The sequence below is a fragment of the Adelges cooleyi genome, unplaced genomic scaffold (genome assembly GCF_023614345.1).
Source record: "Adelges cooleyi isolate 19-005CV unplaced genomic scaffold, UGA_ACOO_1.1 ACOO_flye_CR_arks_rails_tigmint_CR_PRNA_30, whole genome shotgun sequence".
NCBI lineage: Eukaryota > Metazoa > Arthropoda > Insecta > Hemiptera > Adelgidae > Adelges > Adelges cooleyi.
This window is the reverse complement of record NW_026095971.1, coordinates 7,957,139-7,980,270: the sequence shown is the minus strand read 5'-3', so window position 1 is coordinate 7,980,270 and position 23,132 is coordinate 7,957,139. Positions and strand designations below refer to the sequence as shown.

Sequence of the window (23,132 nt, the reverse complement as noted above, 5' to 3'; positions counted from 1 at the left end):
CATCAGCGCTGCAACATGTTGTCAAGTTGTTAGAAACAATAATTTTCTGTTGCGAGTTTAACGTCCAGTCACATGTTTCGCGCATGCGTACAACGCGAACAGTTATATAAATATTGTTATTGTCTTGTATATTTTATTTTATTACTCAGTTGATACTCATGATAATTGATAATTATTTTATAATTATTAAAAAAAAAAATTTTTATTTAATAACGTTATAATTATTATCTTTTTGTCAATTTAAGAAACCGTAAAAACGCATACTTTCATCTAAAAATTACGTGACATATTATATTATTATTTCTCCTGATTGATCGCTTGACTCTAACCTAACTTATGTAGATGATTTTTCAATCCATGGAAGTTTCAACACATTCATAACTTAATCTTACCGCCGTTGTGCCTTTGCATCAAACCGTAGTCCAGGGGCATATTTAGATATATTTTTTTTTTTTGGGGGGGGGGGAGAGGGCTGAGGCACTAACACTTAATAAACACTTGACAATATTAAACTTCCACAATTCACATCATATAGGTCATAGGCAGACTACACAAAATTTTTGGGGTGGGGGCTGGAGCCCCTCAGCCACCCCCATAAATACGCCCCTGTCGTAGTCCGTGGTTTTTGGCAAATTATTGAATATGGAACATAACATCTAATATCAAGCAACAGTTTTGGAATTTCGGTAGTAATAATAATAACATTAATATTTTATTGTCAATTGTTACTGTAGGTACTATTACATAATATGTATATCATTACAATATACAAATATAGATATTAATATAAAATATAGAATGACATTTGACACCTACTCAAAAAGCATAACTTTGATAAGGGAAAGGTTGGTAGTAGACATTTTGTAGTTAATAGGTAGGTTCCTGCTTATAGTCTACAGTTATTATTGAAACTGGTACACTTTTTTCAATTTCTACTATATACTGTATAGTCTATAATTAAGTATTCTATATATTTTTGTTTGGCTGTTTGTATGTGTATGTGTGATAAGTCTGCATTTGAATATTTATGAAGTCGGTAAGGCAAATAAAAAACAATAGCTTCTCGAAAAGGTAATAGTGTAATAATTATTCGGCTTGCCACACATATTTGTATTATCATCTACGCCCCTTCAATAAAACGACTTATCTGTACACAATAAAATGTTATAATACTATAGTGCAGGGCATTGTTATGTTGCAAATGAGTATAAAGCGTATTACGGTAGACAATACCTGTGTTTTATACACCGGCCGACTGATACAATATAGTGTAGCTTTTGTAACACTATTTTGTTAACAATGGACATATTATGCATGTCATAATATAAAGCTATTTTGATAACCGGGGTAATTAAAACTAGAAGTTAAAAATGGATTTAATATTTGGACTTAACCTAACCTATCCATATTGAATTAATCTTCAATTTTCAAAGCTGTAGAAATAGTCATATCCACTCTTCTAGTTTGACACAAATAAAAAAAAAATGAGGTAAGATAAGTAGCTGCTGATTAAGTTTGAGTACTGCTGACCTATGTTTGAGCAGTATAAAATTGAAAATTTTGCTTCAAAAATTAATTTATCTAGTTATCAAAAAATGCAAACCACATCGAAAACTCTTTGTACAGAGTTTGATAAAGGCGAAGCTACACGTGATTTTTTAGGTTTAATTTCTCACACAATACGATTAAGTTACCAATCAAAACTATTTATTTATGTGTATTGCTTAACTTGTACTATAAGTTTAACATAAGTTGGCTATTAAATATATTATTACAATGCACATTTTATTTAGTTGAAAATAGGTTTATTTTTTCTTAGTTCCGTGGTATTATGGGTTGTGTCCATCCGTTACAACATGCTCTAAAAATACTATGCTAATATGATAATTATAATTTTAATGCTGTAAACAAAAAAAATTAAATGTATAATAAAGCCTTTAGATACACAATTTATTCTTAAGTATTGAACTATTAAAAAACGTTTTTTGGTAGTCGTGGGGCCTTGACTCAGCGTGCTCTCCACTTAATCCGGCCCTATTATAGATTGATTTTATTTTCTTGAATTGAAAAACAATGACTGTACCTCATAGAATAATTATTTATAGCTAGTTATCGACTAAAAGTAGTATTTTTAGGAAACCATATTTGTAAAAAAGGTTGTTTAGAATTACTTGTGCAAATAAATGCCAGAACTCAGATGTTGTGATAAATTGCAACAAGTGTAAGGTTACTTGAGTGATGGAACAGCTTCCATATAGATATATCATATGAAAATACACAAATAATTAACCTTTAATTTCGGTAATTAACAATCGCCATGCTGAGAATAGTTTATGCAATCTGTTCTAGCTGAAAGGTGCGTCTGATCACGGTCAATATTATAATGGTGCTACCAGTAGTGAGTACCTACGACCAGTTTTAGGAAGGTTATAATTTACTCGGTTGACAATACTCGATTTCTTCGATGTTTTTGGTGGATTAAAAAATATTTTACTAAAATAGCACAAAACACAAAAAATAAGTTTATTTAATTTAAAAGAACGTTTAATTCTAAGAAAAATGATTTAGGTTTGACGTTCCTACTCACAATATTCAATGAGTGGAACATTGAAAAAAGACGCGTGACGTCATTGGGCCGAGCTCACTATGTAAATATTGCTCAATAATCAATATGAGCTCTATGTGTTAATTAAATATCAAAAATACAATTTTCGGCGAGCTTAGCCCAATGACGTCACGCTGCTATTCTAAATATCCTAATATCTCCTTAAATAATAATTTTTTTTTTGCTTAGAATTGTGACCAAATCGTTTTTGATAGTTATGACTACAATAATTTAACATTTAATCATAATTAAAAAAAAAATTGTTTTGTGTTGTGTGCTCCTTTAACGGAAACAAGGTTTTTTTTATTTAGTATAGATTTATATTAAGTGACTTCCTGTCATTATACAATAATGCACCGATGAAAGTTCTGTATTTATGTACGTATTAAAAATTACAATAGATTATTGAGTAAATAATAAGTTTTTTGCTCGATTAAAAAATAAGCATTTATTTTTTGTTAAACAATATGGCCATCTATGTTAAGTTCTATTTATATATATTATACAGGGCGATTCAAAAAGAATTAACCGATTCTATGATTAAATATTTTTAAGTAAATGTATGAATCAGAATGAGGGAGTGGCTGTTTGAAAGATTAGGACCTAGGTTTCTAAGTTTCAGATGGTTGCCACGTAACTGCGCCAGGTGCATCAGTATCCTAAGGTAAAAGTTTTCTCTGTTCTCCCAGTTTTGCCCATTTTTCTTCAAAGGAAACTCTGTTACATGGCAAACCTACGAGGATATGCTACGAAACTGGCTCTTCCCTTTAATGGAAGCTGATTCAAACGAATTAATTCTTCGACAAGATGAGGCACCTCCCCACTGGAGCCTATCAGTTAGAGCATTTTTAAATGAAAAACTGCCTCAGCCCTGTAATAGAGTTTCCCTCAACAGAAAAGCATGTTTTCAAAAGTTTTTTTTTGTGAATACAAACACCATTAATATTTTTAAAAATCACACGGGTAATGGCAGCCAAAATAAGGGATGTGAAGTTAACATTTTAAAACTTGATTTTTTTTAATAAGAGTTTTAATACAATAAGTTATTTTCAAACTTAACAGGGGAAATGTACTTCAAATTATAAAAATCATAACCGTTTCTTATGTACATTAGGCGCGTAATGTCATCCGCTGTAGGTTAAACAGTTGCCGCTCCGCCAAGAGTTAAGGCATATTAATTGTACTCTACATTGAATATCATGGAGACAAATTAAAAAACTTTAGGTGTTCCCTAACTGTAGTACTATGTGAACAAATTTTACTCTTGACTATGCAATTTTACAGAGAATTTTATCATTCAAAAATTAAAATCTATCTGTCGAAATACCTAATATTGTTGTTTTTTTATTTACTTCTATCTACTATTATTTCTCTATGTAAATTATTTCATGTAAAACGGTGGTATAATACGTCTAGTGTGGCTCACGTCGTTGTAGAAAACCGGACCAGCAAACTGTGTGGTGTGGCAGACAGAGTGACGAAGAAGAGAGGTTAGCCAAGTAGTAGCTCTCTCCGAACCGACCGACCGACAGTCAGTCAGTCAACACAGCCGTCGCCGACGTATCTATGTTCGTCTGTTCGTTCCCACGCCGTTTTAATAATATATTTGAATAACAAATCTTTAAAAAATCGTCGTACTTTTTTATTGCAAATAACATTTTTGTTTTTTTCAAACCGATTTTTATTCTGTTAGATACCGGTCGCGTTTGTGTAATGTGAAACGTTTACAAGACCGCAAGCGTTTGATAGTTTCGGCATTCATTTTTTGGATAACGTGTCTGTAAAAATATTGACAACAGTTAAAGGTAAAAAATAATTTAAATTAAATGGTTATTTGTAAGGACGTATGTTTGTAAATAGAACATATATGGTTGGTTTCGGTAGGTTAGGTTAGGGCAGTTTTGTCGTCCATTTCACCTTTTAGCTAAGCTTAAGCAAGCTCTGTAGTTTCCCAAGCATACCTACATTCTAAGTGTTCAATCACCTGATATCTAAGGATTAACATAAAACATAGTACGTGTTAAAAGAACATTTCATAGACCATAATGAAACTGAGGTGCAATACAGTAGTCAGGTGCAAAGGGGACGGGGCAATAATTATTCTCTTGAGCCTTTTAAGCTTCGTGTTTTGTTTTGTCTGATAACACTAACTTATTTTATTTGAAAATCCTACATGTCTGATTAAATTGAGTGGTGGCACTCAATTGAGTAGAATTATTTTAATGAGAAATGTTGTTAATTTTTTTTTTCAATTGTTGATAAGAGCTGTGTCCGTGCCGTCGTGAGATTTTTTCATTGATAGCCTTAGATCAAAGGAACAAGCTAGCCATAAATACCTAGAACGCCCAACGTTTGGTTAACTAGGCTGGACAAGCTTAGTTAACCAACCATATAGGACATATTTACTAAGAAATTCCAAAACTAACATATGATGGGCCAGTAAGTAGCATACTATAGAATAGAGGGACTAAGAAGATATCGAATTGTCGTTTAGTTTTTATCAATTAATTACACTTTAATGTGTTTTGTTGGTTTTTAATACTATGCCAATTTATTATTATGATCTAATATTTACTGATATTATTCGTTTAACCCTCCCGTTGGCTGATTACTGCTGCACGACCGTGTTTGTATCTTCAGGTTTCATGCAATGCTTATTTCGTTAGGTTTATCTACGACATTCATATACTATTACTACTAGGGATATACCTATACTTTAGTTCATCCTTTGGGTGTTACTTAAGATCGTTCACACAAAACCAGTGTACAAGTTGTGTATAAGACAGGCACAGACACTTATAATTATCGATAAAGGTGGTCGTCTTTTGATTATACTTCTTTAACACAGTAAACGACTGCCTACCATATCCTTTGTTTTGGGTTAACACGAGTTCAAGGCTCAAAAACCACCTCTGTGTTCTTCTCGTATCCCGCAATGTGTATATAATTCACATTGATACAGTTGAAACAGCTCATGCCTAGCCGGTTTATAGACTTTTTATCACGTTTTCATGGGGACGTTAATTGTTCGATAAACATAATAGTAATTGTTTATACGTCCGTATGGGTAATGCTAACCACAAACGCAAGAAATTTAACCAATGTCACTGACGTCGACTAATCGCGGTTTGCATGTACAACGCGGCAAGTTAACCCTAACTGTTGAAGACATTTGCGACATGTATACGGTATACATAAAGAAATCACTGAGTGCCTTTTATAAAACTAAAAGTCTGTCGACGAGTATACTTCTTCTTCTCTACTAAAGGCCTTGCCTTGTCGTTACAAATCTGGTTCTCCATTCTTCTCTGTTAAAAGCCAGTCTTTTCACGTCCTTGTATCGACTACAGTCAGCTTGTCTTATCATTTCTTCTATATATGCCTTCCTCGGTCTGCCTCTACCTTTGTGTCCATTTATTCGTCCTTCAAATATATTTGTCATAAACGAATTATGCCTAAGTAGGTGACCGAACATTTTGACGAGTATACTTTGATGTGTAAACATAGAATGACCGGCTAATGATATTTGTTTGGTATGTTTGTAAGTTTTTTTTTTTATAAGGCTTAACGGTCAGAAGTCTTCGTATGTTGTTTATCTAGTTGTTATAAGAGCGGCCAAGAAAAAAAAATATTATGACGATCCATGACGGTTAAAAAGTATCAAATCTCAAAATCTTTGTTAAAACTTAAAGTGTTTTAAAACTTAAACGCTTTTATTAAACTTTAAGACACGTATTCAACTTTTTTGAGTTCACTTAATATTAATTATTTTTAATCGTGTTAATTCTTTAAATTTTAAGGTAATACCTTAAAAAAAATATGACATCATATTTAGTTAGTATTACAACATAATAAATTGTGTACGATTAATTTATGTTTTTGTGTAAACCTATACCTTGTGCGGGTTCGTCATAATAAGAAGTATTAGTATTGCATTGTCGTGGAACATTTAAATGTGTTTTATTTGTATTTTACCATAAAACCCCGATATCGTAATATGGAATCTACAGAGAATTGTTGTCCATACAAGGCGATCGGGAACCAGTATATAGTATTTTTAGCGCGTTCGCCCACTATATTGCATTGCAAGAAGCTCGAACCATTCTCTTCGCCAGCGCATACACAATATGTCCAACGGTCTGTCCGCAAGATACGGTTGAAAAACATTCGTGCCTGTACCTATGTACCTGAATGTGTATAAATGGATTTTGTATGTGTACACTTACAGTATAATGCCGTAACATGTGGGCGTTCCCTCGGCGGCCGTCGCGTTCTGATCACGACCGTGAATAATGAAATCAAAAGACACACACACACACACACGTGATATACGAGTATCAATTTCGAGGAGTACCCTTCGGGTATGTGGAATAATAGTGTTACATATTATATGGATTACAACGCTTTTTGTTTTTAGGATTTAAAAACAAACGACCTACATTATAGAGGCGACGCTATGTAATGTATCTTTTAATCACCAGCTGGCAGCTTTTAAGTGTTGAAAAACTGCTAACTGTGTGACGTATACTTACACTACTGGAAATAAGATTTACAGTAGTTAACCATTCTTACAAATGATATAAAACTTAAGTAATACGTATAAACAAATAATACTCAGTTTTTTGAAAATTAAAAATGTCATCAATATGCTAAATTTGGTATATTAGGGATCTAGAGAAGTGATCGTCCCTGAGACAACAATACGAGTTTATTATTGTTTTATTTTATAGCTTATTTGCATCTACATTATACGATATATCCTTATATTATAACTACATAAGAGTCGGCAATCTGGATGTTATATACCATCGTTGATTATAATTATAACAAAAAAAAAAAATAGTAAAGTAGCTTCTTCGTCTTTCAATATCATCCTAATTGATGAGTGATGTTTACTTATAAGTTATAACTAAGAATAGGTAGAAAACTTATCCCTATACTAATGATTGGACTAAGGCTTTCATGCGTCCTTGAGCTTAATACTGAATAACAGTAAACACATGTTCTTAACATTTTTTACCTCTTCTATCATGTATTAATGATATAGACATTTTTTACTTTCAATTACAAGCGACACGTTTCGATTTGCCTATAAATTGCTTGCCACTTGAGCGTTGTTGCACGAAGGACAAACAAAAATGTAAAACACTGTTCGTATTACTTTTATATAACTTGTAATGCAACAAATTCAAATTTTAAAATAATAGTTATTTTGTATCTTAATATGTTAGTGTTATAGTACCATTTATATTTTATTTTTGTACTGTTTCACGTTTATCAACTAAAACTGTAATCTGTATATTTAGCTAAGTTGTTCTCTGCCACACGATGGCAGGCGAGATAATCGTGCGCACATTTCCTCAATCTTACCAGTAAAATATACCGGTTGAAACGAAAGTGGACTTGCCACCGAGTATTAATATTATTTTTGGCAAATGTCAATGTTTCGACGGACGGACGGTGCACGTTGATTGCAATAATAATTAGTCGTTTTACTTGACGCCTCTGATTTCTATACGCACGCATAGACATAGATACGCTCATTCTATACAAATTGTTTTTGTCAAAACAATTATTTGTGTTAAAACCGTTCAAATAACGCGTTTCTCATCGGTTAAATAGGTCTAACGTGGACCTCGCGGTTGCAGATGATAATAAAAGTCTCAATATGTGGATCGGTTTGACGAATACGGTGTTAAGTTTCGAAGGTTGTCGAATAGCGTTCCCTGCATAACGAGTCGCACGATTCGGTCGATCCGCAAAGAGTAAATAATATGTATATCTATATTTTATTTGTATTCCATAATGATTTCTGTCCTCGCCGTCATTATACGTGTAGAGTGTAGACTGTAGGTAGATATAAACGAACATATACTTACCTGCACAACCTCATTGGAAATGTACAAGACTCGAGTCTTGTATTTATGAGGTATACATTTTACTTCCAGGAAGTGAAGGATCGAGCGTGTACGGTTTATGCCCATCGCATCTTAGGCGTATTTAGTGATTCGTGTCGCGAATTTGCCTCGGTCGTCGACCACGCAATGATGTCTATAATAATAATAACACCAACGATAACGCATTACGATGTTAATTTTTAGAACCAAAACAGGTCGTCCCGTTGCCTGTATTCTTTTAGAAATCGATAGGTGGATAAGAAAATAAAAAAATAATAACATTTTATTTTATTTCATTGAAAGGTTATGATAAAAACAATTCACTTAGCAAATTAAGGGGATTATAGGCGTAACTGTGCGATGCCTCACGTGTCGTAGTTTAAAAATTAATATTATTATTAATGTTACAACTATTATGACTACACCGTGTAAAACAAAATTTGGACACGTTCAAATAATAATGATGGATCAACAGAAAATATCTGAAAAAAGAAACATCTCTTTGTTATAACTGCCAATAATTAAATGGGAAATTCTATTGAGTTTTGAGTTCTTAAGAAAACGGAATTGAATTTTAGTCTCGTTATATTAGTAATTTTAATGAAGATTTGCCACCTACAGAATGTAAAATTGAAAATAAATATGTATATTTGGTAAAATAAATCTAGGGAAAAATACCCGTTGTAAAAATGACCGTTAAAAAATACCCGAGGAATGGCAAGCCGAGAATTTTCTTTGTGTCTATTTTTAAGTATTCAAGTAAAAGGTATACTGTTGTAACTTGTAACTATAGGTATGATGTTTTAAAATCATATAGACCTATAAAGAAATGGATTGCCCTTCTCACACACCCCGCCTCCGGTGGTATACCGGAGTCAATATTGTTAGAAAAAGATAGAGCATATTTTGGGATTCTCATGGAATAAAAGTTCAAAAAGATATGAAAAAACCTGAAAAATGAATTGAGTGGTTAAAATTTAGTTATCTGTTAGGTTTATAATCTCGTTATCAAAGATAATTACAGATCACGCAGATATTTTCATAGAAAAAGAATTATATTTTCTTCCCCATTCCGTACATCAAGCCCGTGTGTTATTAGTATGAAGTGGTCTATCCATTATTTTATTACCTATGGATATTTATTATTTTATCATATTTATAAAATAATAATATTAGTCTTATTCCCTGATATATAGCTGTTTTCCCCATGACTCCCAAACTGTTGGGTTAGATCTTTTTCTAACAATATATTTTACCTTTGAATCTCTCTCTACTATCAGTCCATTTCTTTATAGATCTATGTTTAAAACACACATATACGTAACTCAAAATTTACTAAAAAATGACTGCCAATTTTCTATTAAAAGTTATAAATGAACATAACTAAAGGACCAATGGCTTTCATCGGTTAGCTGAACCGTCTAGGAGAGCATTAGACGTTTTTTTAAAATTTTATACGTGTTATATTTATTGAATGCAAGTCGTGTCTGAGCCGAGGTTGGCCTTAAGCTAATTGCCGGTCTGATTGTTTACGAATTGAAATCGAAAAATAATTTATTACGGCCAAATGGGTTTTCGAACGAATGCGGACAACAGTGTAATTGACCGGAGGGTTATACTGGCGCGCGTGTCATTCAAAACGAAAACTGGTATTTTCTTTTCCGATTTGATATTTTTTTAAATATTTATAACCCGTTTCAGTCGAGATAAACGGTGTCGTGCGCTCGGAAAATGCTACACAACGGTAATGCCGACTTTACCGCAAAACTGTTTAAAAGCCAAAAGTAAACATAACATTAGCGAATCGGTCGTTATCAATGCATCTCGGGAGATCGTGACCGCCAAACGTATGGTTCATTACGAGTGGCAGCGTTCGCAGAGGAAGTAAAGAAAGTAAAATCCCGAGATCGGAAACGACTGATAGACTATAATAATATGAAAGTGATCGTGGGAGAGCACATTCGCGCGATCAGCATACAACTTAACCGTTATACGTGGCTGAGCCGGGGGGCTTCGGTTATATTACACCTAGCAGGATCAAGTAAGAACTCTAGGTAACAGTACACTATCTAATATACTATTAGTATACTTCCATTCATGTACGGTTCACGATGAACGGGCACGTACGTGTTAACGTGTGCTCTAGTAAATGCGTTTGGAAGTCATCCGGAAAAGGTGTCTGGAAAATCACCATCGAATCTACTGTGATTTGTGTAAGTCTATATGTAATCAACACGAGTTTCAACGATGCAAATCGAATCCCTTTAACCCTTTAACGTAGATTTTTTTAATGTTTAATGTTTCGGACATGTAGCTTTAATGGAATAATTAATGGGCTAACTTCTCAGTCCATCATATGTTATTATAGGTCCTGGTGAACGTAAATACTAACTTTCTTTAACATTAAAATTTTTTTACAGTCATAAAATTACAAAATATTTACTTTTTAAGTATTTTCTAGAGCACTGTCGACTTTTGAAGCTGAAATAGTCACTTTTTAAAATTAAAATAATTTTCTGAAATTATTGACTGATTGCTAAACAGTTTTGAATAATTATTTTTGAAGTTACTAAGGTTTATAGTTTAGGACGAGAGGATGTATAGTGTATAGAGTGTAGTATTATTTTTGTCTGTGTATATCGCTCAACCGCATTCCACCTCCCGTCCTAATAATTAACTTGAAAATAATTATTCAAAAATAAAAACTACAAAATTGTAATTTTTTTTTCGAAAAGTGAGTGTCTTACGTTAAGCATATCACCCTGTATATATTTATATATCTAAGGACTAAATTGTATATTGTTAGTCTGGTTTTGAATTAAAATTTTGTGTAATCAAATTTTGTCGTGTTTGATGATTAATCGAAACACTCGGTGATTGTCACATGCACGGTGTTCGCATAAGGCACACAAGCTTATATCTACTAAGCCCAATGCGGTAGACAATAATATTGAGGTTCGTCACGGTCGCATTTAAAGGTTACTCGGACGACCCGTTGGGTAATAACTAGTAAGTAAGAACATATTTAACAATATTTATTTCATATGTATTTTTTTGTAATGCAAATGTTTTATGATTTAATAAAAAAAAAAAGTATGAACAAGGAGGATTATTGCGATTTCACCTGTGGTTCTGCATAGTAAACAAGGCTATTATTTTTTTAAACGTGGATTTATAAATTCTTTTGTAGAAGTTCCATTCAGTAAAACCAAAAGATTCGTGGTGATTATTTATGTGTAATTAATAAACATGCAGCTGTTATACTGCTAACACGTAGAAATTGTTGTGTGGGGTTATTCACACCGATTAAGGCGTAAAGGTTTTGATTATGTTTTTTTACTGTAAGAAACCTCGTGTCGAAAATTGTTATTTTTGTCGGAAAAATCAGTCGGTTCCATAATGAATTCGAGGTCACAAACTTGCTCACAAAACTGATAGGTATATAATGTTATCATAAAATTCGATATAGCGGCTTCCACGGGTTTTCTTCTGCCTTCGCAATACAACGCACGTTATGATTGTGGCGGCAATTAGACTTTCCCGTCTCAATATTGGTTTTTTAAGAATTCAAGATTAGATCGGTTCTATTCCCTTAGCATAGTTTAGTACCCGCTAATAGTATTTGTGTTTTATCGGGCTTATGATTTATGTGCATTTGTGCAATGGGTTGAATGCAACTAATTGTAAGTATATTTCTGTGCTGTTTAAAAAGACCACTAAACGAGTTAATTTAATATAAATGCGAGCCTTTAGCTAATGTATACCTAGGTTGTAGGGTTGTCAATACTTGAAGTCGAATATTAAATATTTAAAAAAAATTGGAATATTCGAATGGTTCGGATAATTACCATCACAAGTTTTACACACCATCTAAGATTATTAGTTTTTTAGCCTAGTGAGCTGTTAGACATTTTAAAACTTTTGGCGTTGTTGACAATAATGGATTGATTTACTAATACTATAAACAGGTCGTGATTGAACAAAAAAAATATCCATCGACTAGGATTAGGTCACATACTTCTATAAATCCCCACTGCAATGGGTTTGTTGTTTTTACTGTAAGTAGGATTTCGCTATTGTAAATCTGTTGCTGTCGCCGCGCCGTCCTTTCCCGGTAATTCCGAATCGGGCCGCGTGTGACTAGACTCAGTTTGCTGACATTATTAAAACTATTATTGACTATTATAAAAAATTAAAATTATAATTAATGTGTGGCAAATAGGAAGTAGGCAGCATAGCTATTGGAGTCATATTTCCGTTGACATTGTTTGTTAGTAGTAGGTATATTATTATATAGTAAAATGTGAATGTTATAGCTGTTATTATTATTAATTTTCAATAAACTTGTAGACAAATCATTGAAGGTTTGGCCATCGTGGTCGGTTTAACGACAACACGTTTCATAAAAAAATAATGGTTATGATCATGTTATAATAATATTGTATTAATAACTGGGTGAAATATAAAAATACGGATGTGAGAACCGAATGCGGGTCACGGTTGTGTGATGCCGTCGTTGGTCTTGTTCCGGTCGCTTTCGGTCTGCTACTGGCATGACAGTGCCACAGTAGCCGGTAATTATGGTGACATGCGATTTCATTTGGCAACGACAAGAATGGTAACTCAACACAAAATATAAATAATACTAATAATCAGAGATAACACTGCGGAGGCCTCGATCGACCGTGAAGATTTGAAATGGACTCTGGGATATTGAAGTACAAGCAAAACGTAAAATAGTCCAAAATTAAAGTTCACAACTTATCATCGTCTATTACGAAAAACGTAGTGCGTTTCGATGCGCCTTGCGAAAAAGAGTGTACTCCGGAAACGAAAATACCATTGATTGCAAGTATATATGGGTCAAAAAGCCTAATATGAACGAACGTTTGGAGCGACCCCCTCGGATTTTTTTGAAAATTTCACTGCATGTCTGTTAAAATGAAAGGAATGTTCTTAAATTTTTTTGATTTGTTTTTCGATTATTTTGGACAATAATTTTTAGTTTTACTCTTCACACTTATTTTTTATTATTTTTTTATTGTATCTTCGGTCATAAAAAAAATTATTAATAATAATTTTCTTTTGTAAAATAATCCCAGCTGTCTGAAAAAATATTAGTTTTTTTTGTGTAATAGAAAGTCATTAAAATTTAGTTTAGAATCTTAAAATGATCTTTTCTTCGTGTTGCCCAACATTTTAGAATTTTTCTAATATTTTTTTTGAAAAAGCTTAGGAAATTTTACATAAAATGTCTAAATTTTAAAATGGAATCTCCATAAAAACATGGAAATAGAAAAAGAAAAAAAAACGGAAAATTTATGAGATTTTATAATCTAACTTACGTAAAAAATGTACTGGAAGCTCTCAATTTTATTGGTTAAACCAATTTCAACTCTTCATAGAATTAATATTTAAAATATTATGCTTGAATTGATTAAATGTTAATGTTCGTGTTCATGTTCAATTCAACTGTTTATAAAATTAGTTTTTTAATCATTTTTATCAATACTTTTACATAATTTATGAACAATACTGGTGTACCTTATTATAGGTTAATATTTTTGTTGATTTTTAGTTTATACGTACTTTTTAACCTATGTATAGTAGGTGTGTGAATATATCGAGTATTTTTTTTAGGTGTTATAACTTCCGGGCTTATTTATTTTCAAGATTCGTGAATCCTTATACATTATGCTATTGTTGTCTAACACGAATATTTCCTTACCTAAGCTTCAGGTCATTCTGGATGAAGGTATATCATAGATTAAGTTACTTGTACCATTTTAAATATTTCTATTACATTGCACCGAACGCTGTCTGACTGTATGCGCGCCAACCGTATTATCGTGTAGTTTCCGCCTAGACAGGAAACGGTTTTAAGGATGCCCGTCCACCGAGGAAATCCGAAACCTTAATGCGTTTGAGATTAATGACAAAATAGGTATATTTAGGCCGAAGAAATAGCTTCATACTTAACTAATGTAGGATCGGTCCGTATTAGGTTGTTCTTAAGGCGAATTGTTTTTTTTGTAATTAAGTACTGTGTTAAATCAAAGAACTGGCGTTCTAGCACTAACAGTTCTTTCCTATTAATATTTCGTCTATAATAATTTAACGATCCAAAAGCCCTATCTTGTCATTATTTTAAATGATCCGGAATTCATTTGTTTTGCAAAACTACCCACGTCGCGTCAGTTGTACACGTTTAATCATTTTTGCGAATCTAATAAACACAATGACATAATAAAAAACGCGTCCGGGATCGACTGCGAGATTTCTGGTTTGATGTTAACGTTAATTATGAATTTACACGCATAAATTAAATCACTACCGCCTATATATATATATATATATATATAATATAATTAATAATAATCGAATAATGGTCGGTTTGTACATAATATACAAAGTCCCAGAATGGTTGTTACTGTGTAAAATACCTAAAACAATTTTGTGCTGACGTTTCGGACTCGTTTCAGAGACCATCTTTGAAGAAAAAGTCACCGTTTCGCTATAATAAGTGACTGACAGACAGCTGGATCGCTTGTTTCCAACCGCTATTTATGCGTCCATGAAAACTTCGTGTTATCTCGATCAGGGGATGTCGTATGTGTTCTGCTGTGTCATAACATGTTGTAATATGTCATCATGCAGTGGCGTATATAGGGGGGATTATAAAATAATAATAGATTTAATTAACATTATAAATTAACTTTGATTAAATTAATTCGTACATGTGCCGTACCGACCACAAATTTCGGGGAGGGGGTTGAACCCCCAAAACCCTCCCCTATTTACGTTACTGTCATCATGTGTTATGTGAATTTGTAAGTATGTTGTGCATTTTTTGTTGAAAATACATGGGAATTAATTATTTAAATTAAATTAACCGAATAATACAAGGAGCCATTAGCAAAATAAAATAAAAATTCAGATGCAGAAAAAGAAGAAAATTGTAAAAGAACATGATTGTGTTTATTAATTTGTTTAAATAAATGTTTCCGCATTTTCACGTCTGTATTATCTAACATCGTACCCTAATAAATAACTTTTGAAATTTAAAATTAGTGTATTAAGTCACTTATACCACAGAATAGACTAAATTATTTATTAAACATTAAATTCAGTCTATTCTGTGCTTAAACGTTCTATTACAGCCTAACTTTTACGATCTGCGTCTGTACCCTCCTCGACTACATCATTTCTCAACCTCAACTAGGGCTCTCTATTACACGTGTATTTAAGAACACAGGTACATGGGTAATTACTGAAACGGTGTTTAAGTTAGGTTTTTTTTTTTAAAGATGATCACCAAATAAAAGGGAACCGCTTTCGCATTTCTTCCCTCCTTAACGCATGGGTTAGATTTAGATAAGAATTGGAATAGGTTTGGGTTAGGTTTAACGTTAGGTTGAGGTTAAATTTGGTTTGGGTATCTCTTCATAACTGTGTTTAACTATGATGTGCTTTTTTTAATGTGGTAGTTCTCGTAAAGAGTAGGTATTGATAAATAAACACTGTGTTATACTTATCGATTCTTCGTTTTTGTGGTTATCCAATATTTTCGTTCTTGTTGCCTGCCTAAGACCGCGTCGCAAATTTTTTTTACAACAATCAATATCGATTTGTTACCGAGTAACACTCATCGAGGTGGTCGTGTCGAAAGGTCAATGTGACCGTATAATAGCTGTTAATACTAAATATATATATAATATTATAACCGGTTGTGTTCGGTAGACTCGCAAACGTATGGTCATTGTGCATTCTTGCGTCTAGGTTAGTCGATAAAACAACGGTTCTGTGAAGTTTGAAAACAATAATAATGGATTTCAATATCACGTAAAGAAATTGGAAATTCCAAACCTAACCTAAGCGACATTTCCGGCAATATTGTCGACAGTTTGAAAAATGCCGCACCAACAACGTTTTGGAAAATGTTGACGAAAAAGTACGGAGAGAGCTTAAATTCAAACTGTTCCTTCGACAAACCTATAACATCGACGTATTTGTATATAATAAGGTTTAACTTGAACGACGCAATGGTAATAATTTTTTAGAAAAGGTAACTCCGACGGGGTACCGCAAATCGCATGTCGATGAACCATTTGGAAATCGGACCGTATCTATATTTTCAATTAGATACTAGTGTTTGCCATGTCCGCGAGCTGTTCTTGCTATTGTTTACAAATATTTCATCGGTCTCGATTAGATTATATGCGACGATGGCAATAATGGATAGGCCTCAAGGGTCAACAGCTGTTGTACGAGACGAAGGTTTTTCATTTTTGTTATTGAATGTGCGTCGGAATGGTGGTAGACGAAAAAATCCGCGTACGTGCTTCAAGCGTACGTGCCCGCCAACGGATTGAGTACAGATAGCACAAGTCATAACATCATTGTTGAAAAGGATGACATTTTGATAATCGCCAAAAACTCTTGTCAGTCTACAACGCATGGCCACCGTTAAGACTTTCTTGAGGTTTCTAATTTTTTTCCAAAGCGCAGTTTCCATGGTTTCACGACAAATGGAGAAATCTCACATGTGGCGTTGCTAGAAATTGGTCGAGGGTAAAATGTAAAAAAGTACAGAGGAAGTTAACCACATCTTGAGATTCCCTTTAATTTGCCACTGATCCATAGATCAGTCATAGTTCAAGAAAATTGGCTTACTCTTCAGCTTCTTTTTGTGTACATAATGGATAACGAGTATTTGTTTCCCGTCAAGTAAAATTGATTGGTGACGCTTAGCGAAGCTGTCGAAAATTCTAGGGTCAACCATTTTCTAGTTAAAATAAATTTATCGCCGACCGGTTCGCGTTACGAGGCCTTCGTCCGATTTTTTTACTTTGGTAATTTCATCATTATAATTAATTCGCGTAAAACCGGGTAAGCTTTAATAGGTAAACGTGCATTTTAATGAGTCTTTACTCATAAAGGTTTTATTTGTTTCGAAAGTATCTCAATGTCCTTGTATTTTTTTTGCGATGTTGGTTCGACATGATAATAATGACAGTGTTTGACAGCACATACAGACGGTAGGATTATTAGTTTATACTATGTAGGCAAATCGCAAAAAAGTCATTCACAAACCGAGAGCCGATTAAAAATAGTGTGTACCGGCTTAAAAGACAATTATTTTTTAAGTTAATGGTGTACTACATGTTAAACGAAAACCATTATATAGTTTTATTGAATAATTAATTATTATAAACCATTTTTTTTTAGTAAATCACAGACTGTTTAACGGTCATATTGACTTACGTATTCTTAAGTCATTGAGGGTGACCATCGGTAGTGTGTAGTATTAATAATAATTGTTAGGTTTCCGTATAGTAGACTTCTTTTCCTTCCACCCTTTCCCCCGTTACAGCTGTTTTATTTGCATGTGTTTTATTTTCGCAACACTTTTACTTTTTCAAATGTTTTACTGTTTGTACGTAACGGTGTATAATTACCCATCTAGTAATACACGTTAAACGATAGTAATTAAGTTTTTGTGTGTGTGTGTGTTGAGGAACCAAGCGGCTTCTCCTAACAAAATTACATTACGTTATGAGTACCTGTAATTAAGTATCGTTTTTTTGTTTCTCACACTCAGTCATAATAATATAATGTTCAGTATTGAAAACGAAAACGACGGTGTTTTTTTTATGTTTGAAACTCGTAACAAAAACGTCGCCAATTGTTTGTGTGTGTATAACGGGAGACTACTATTATTATTATCATTATTAATATTACAATTACTATTACTATCTCAAATGGATATAAAAGACTGGGTAGGAAAGAGTTTCGACTAGTGAAACGTATGAGAACCACGCAGCATGGTAGGCGGGCTTACCGCGGTGAGAGTGATGTATATGGGCGGCGGCGATTATTCGCTATCATTTTAATAATTGGTTGATAAGTTGTAGATTCCGAAAGTAAAACTAAAAAAAAAAATTATAAAATAAATTAAATTTAAACTTTTATTTTTCCTAAATCCTATTTATTACCGAGCGTTGATTAAATAACATTTATCTATTTTTTTAAAATCATTATATATTTTATAGCAATTATTATGAAGTATTATAACTATAAAAGTTTATGAGGGATAACCAACAAAAAATATACGAATTGAGACTAGTTATTAATAGAAAACCTATAAAACTTGTATTTGTATATTACTTTTTGTATAATACAAGAAGTAATATGAATATTACTAGCTGGTAATTAGTGATGCACTACACCCGGCTTAGCATAGTGGATAAGGTTTAATTAAGATTAAAACTACTTTTAAAATAATGTTCCCTCTTATGGAAAGAGCATTGTTTATTTTTCTATTTTTTTTTTTTTGTCATTTTGTCCAATACGTCGTCTGTATACAGTATAAATAGGAACTTTTCAATGAACTGACAGATGTGCTAATCCAGTCTTATTTTGATGCAAAGTTTTAATATCTACGTTTAAGTATAGAAAATAAACTTATAGACCCCTTCTGGCTACGTGCCTGATATTGTACTAAGTCAAGTTGTTCGTTTAGAGGACCAAGTTAAGGTTTTTTAAATTCTCTAGACGATATGTTTAATGGAAAAATACGTATGTATTGTGAGTGTGTCTGTTTTTTTCGAACAAGTTGAAACGAAATAGTACTGTCAACGGTGACTGTGTAAATTATTCTGTAAACTTTCTCGGTCAACGAAATTTAAGCAAGTGTGTGTAGTAGTTATAATTGATCAAATAAAAAAAATCACTGTGTGAAATCCTTAGGTGGGTAATTACATACGTTTGCATACGATTATAACGGATAACGTATTATGCTATTATGTATAAATACGTCGTTATACCGTTAGTCTTATAAACCCTGGGGGTGTAGCTACTGACGAGTTTTATTTTTTTTGTTTTCAATATTAAGGATTTAAAAACTCATACAGCCATCATATTTCACAATAAAGGCTAATAATAAAAAAAAAAAAAACTCATACATAACTTAACAGATACCTTACTGTGATACCTTACCCTTTTTAACCTACTCTTACAATACATGAATTATTTTCGCTAACTTTTTTTATTAGATATGCAAGTTTCGGAAAGCATATCATATTATTTAAATACAAATAGTAAAAGTGAATAAAAGTAATAATAATTTTTTTTTTTTACCGAGCATTTTTTAAATATATATTTAATCTCCATCTTCGTAATCATCATTTGATGCCAAAGGTACTCTCTTGTAAGTATTGCATGACATAATCGTATGCTTTTGTTCTTATATGTTTATTAAAATTTGACAGTTTTTATGCACTCATGCATAATACATCATCATATTAAACAATCGCCATCATTATATCGATGCGTCTCGGAAAATATTGTAATTCGAGTTATAATATATATAATATATATTATATAATTAATATACTAAATGCTAAGTAGAATATGTATTTAGATTTGAGCAGTCGCAGGTTGATGTTTACAGATTAGTGATAATTACTGAACAATCTATCTAACAATCAGGACTTGACAGTGAAACTATCAGCAATTCAGCTTTCTATAAATAACAAGAATCGCTTCGATTAAATATTTTATTAATTATTATTTTATAAGTTTTATTTTTAAAGGACCAGTTCGAACTAAATCGTAAAACTTATTTTAATCGTTAATTAAGAAAAACTACCCGCTGTTTTTAATAATATAGTATATTCGTTGAAAACTTATAAATGTTACAAATATTAACTTTAATCGACGTTTTATTATTTTCCATTTTACTTTCTTCGGAACATTTACCTACTAAATATGTATTACTGTTGAAATATGATAAGTGATAATATTGATATGTTATCCGCCATATTATTGATTGTTTCTTTAATTATTCTTTCTAACGTTGGTCTACGAAATAGTTGCCCATATTATATATGCACAAACATCGCGTACAACCAATGTGTTTGGCGAGTAAAATTAATTTATCGGTAATTACTATGAGATTCTGCGACAAACGAGGTATTAAATTTCAAGACAAAACGTTAACGCCAACTTTGCAGAGGTCCTTTAGGATTTGGCCATGGGTCAATATTATTGTACGCATTATGGCTAGATAACCTTTTAGTTTTGGTTACAATCTATTCCGATTCATATCGGCTACTGTACTATAATATACTATTGTCTAATTATGTATATATAAAATACTTTATAGTCGCGTTTATTCGTCGAGGAAACAGGATTGGAGCATACTACAAAAACTAAATACAAAGGACAAATAATACGTTCGAGGCAAAAAAAATGTTTCTAACAGTTTCCGAGACATCATCGTTAATCCTTTTCTGATTTACTAAAATAATTATAATATTCAAATGTATAATCAATGACTGTTATTACAGCTGTTATAATAATACCGTTATTGAAATGTCGTGGTGCCAGTGACTGCTTCGTCGACCGCGCGCGTGCATACCTTTTTTGGAGAACACCTGCCACTGTGGTTATGACCGTATGGAAACGAAACGAACGTTATACATAATATTAACTATTATTTATGTGAGTTATATATAAAGATATTATAATGAATACATAAGAGCAATATCATGTTCGCCGGACTGGGGCGACGACCCGTGATGTTTCTTTGTTTTTAAACGAAAGAATGAAAAAAAAAAAGAAGGTTTTTAATTGAACGTTTTCCTTTACATGTACAATAAGACAGCATTATCATAGTCTTCCTGCAAAAAAAAAAACATGTAAGAATAATCCGTGTATGTGGTGCAGTACAGAATATTTCGTAACTTCATGCGCATATTTTAATTGACACACACGCGTAACGCACCGTAAGATTAAGAACAATGGTTAATTACCCGTGTGACGCAGGACGCAGGATTGTGTCTGTGTGTTCTATGCCGTTCTTATTTTGTTTGGATCATCTTATGTAATTTATTAATTCCTACAGCGCCCATACGGTCATTACCGCTGTGTGTTTATATAACAAATATGATTTATATTTTCTTCATACGCGTAACTTAAGAACATCGTTTGGTCTGCTTAATCACAAAAACAAAAAGTGAACACAAGATTTCGGGCATTGCGATTACAATAGCGCTAAAAATGTGATAATAAATTGTAATGCCAGATCTCGTTTGACTTTTTCAGTACCTTATTATAAAATGCTTATAGACATTTGCTTGTTATGGTGAAGTTTACACGAAGCGAGTGTTTTTAGACTGTTTGAGTGTTTTTAAGGCGGACAATAAAGTTGCAATAACCTGAAGTATTACTATGTAATAAATATAAAAAAATAAATATAAGGTGCCTACGCGATATTAGTGTCAAAAACTATAAAACGTGACATTTAAAACTGCTTTATCTGGCTTGAAACGACGTTGGCGAGCAAAAAATGTATTCAGCGTCCAGTTGACCCATAAGTTTTGCAATATGCCATTGCAATATTCACCAAACACCTAATTGAACGGTTTTTATGGAATACACTATAATTAAATGTTAAATTTTTCATTTTTACTGCATTTTAACTGGGCTTTATGTGTACCTTCAGAGAAATATACAAGACATGACTATATTTGTAATACTCATCCAATTCAGTTCTTCGACCTACCTTTACTATTTTGTATTTACTATTTTTATATTTTTTTTTTAATAAAGAAAACTTTTTTTTCAAAATCTGAAAATATAAAATTTTAATTTCAGTTGTCTTATTAAAAAAATAAAACATGCATTGGTAAATTTTGATTTTTTGCATATTTTGGGAGTAAAAAGTGAAAAATTTTCCTTACGAAAATGTTTAAATAGCATTAAAAATAATACAGGAGCATAGTTATTGGACGAAAAAATTAAATTTAAGTTACTGATTTTATGATAAAAATTTCAGAAATTTAAAACGGGTCAAAATCTATTTTTATTTAAATAACTTAAAAAAACCTCTATTTTTGGGGATAAAATGAGTGATAAAAACTAAAAAAAAATTAAGATCTTATATATGACCAAAAGAAGTTTAAAAAAAAAATGTTAATAAAATTTGAGGAGGTCAGGCCGATGACCGCGTGGTTTGACTCAGAATGCCCCATATATACAAGCTGTCTGAACCCGGCTTGCTCGAGATTTAGTCTGCCGAGGCTGAGAAAAATAATAAATAATAAAGTACAAAGTTTGTGTTTGAGGTCATCCTTAGGGGTGGAATTAATAGTGTACTAATGCATAAAGGACAGACAAACAGACAAATATTCATTTATATGTATAAATGAATATATATATATATATATATTTTAGTGATTTAAACAAATTTGAACAGGCATACACTAGCGTTGGCGATTGTCGAATTAATTTGGTTTACTGTAATCGCTATTCATAAACCTGAGCAGACAAAATAAACCATATTATTATTTTCGGTGTTTTCTACTTTGGCCTCGATTACACCACTGTCGTGTTAACGGGATTTAATGTTTTGTATAAAGGAGTAAATAAACGTAATGTTATTATCTTGCTAGAGTTGTAATGAAAAAAAAAATAGACGACAAAACTTGTAAACATACGAATCAGCCTCGACTACCATGCCAAACTCGTGATGTATACTATCAAACGTTTAGATTTAAATTCACTATTACAAAGACGACTTCCTAGTTTCTGGAGCAAAATGGTGTCCGACCTGACCGTACATTTCG

The 23,132-nt window shown here is 32.4% G+C and overlaps 1 protein-coding gene across 2 annotated transcripts in view; it reads left to right on the top strand.

Moving 5' to 3' along the window:
- Positions 1–4,124: 4,124 nt before the first annotated feature.
- The window catches only part of LOC126838447 (uncharacterized), a 57,986-nt gene continuing 38,978 nt past the window's right edge, over positions 4,125–23,132 (top strand). For both annotated transcript variants that reach the window (XM_050572855.1, XM_050572856.1), the window contains exon 1: positions 4,125–4,410. The gene's annotated coding sequence lies outside the window, so the exon portion shown is untranslated. The remainder of the gene's footprint in view (positions 4,411–23,132) is intronic.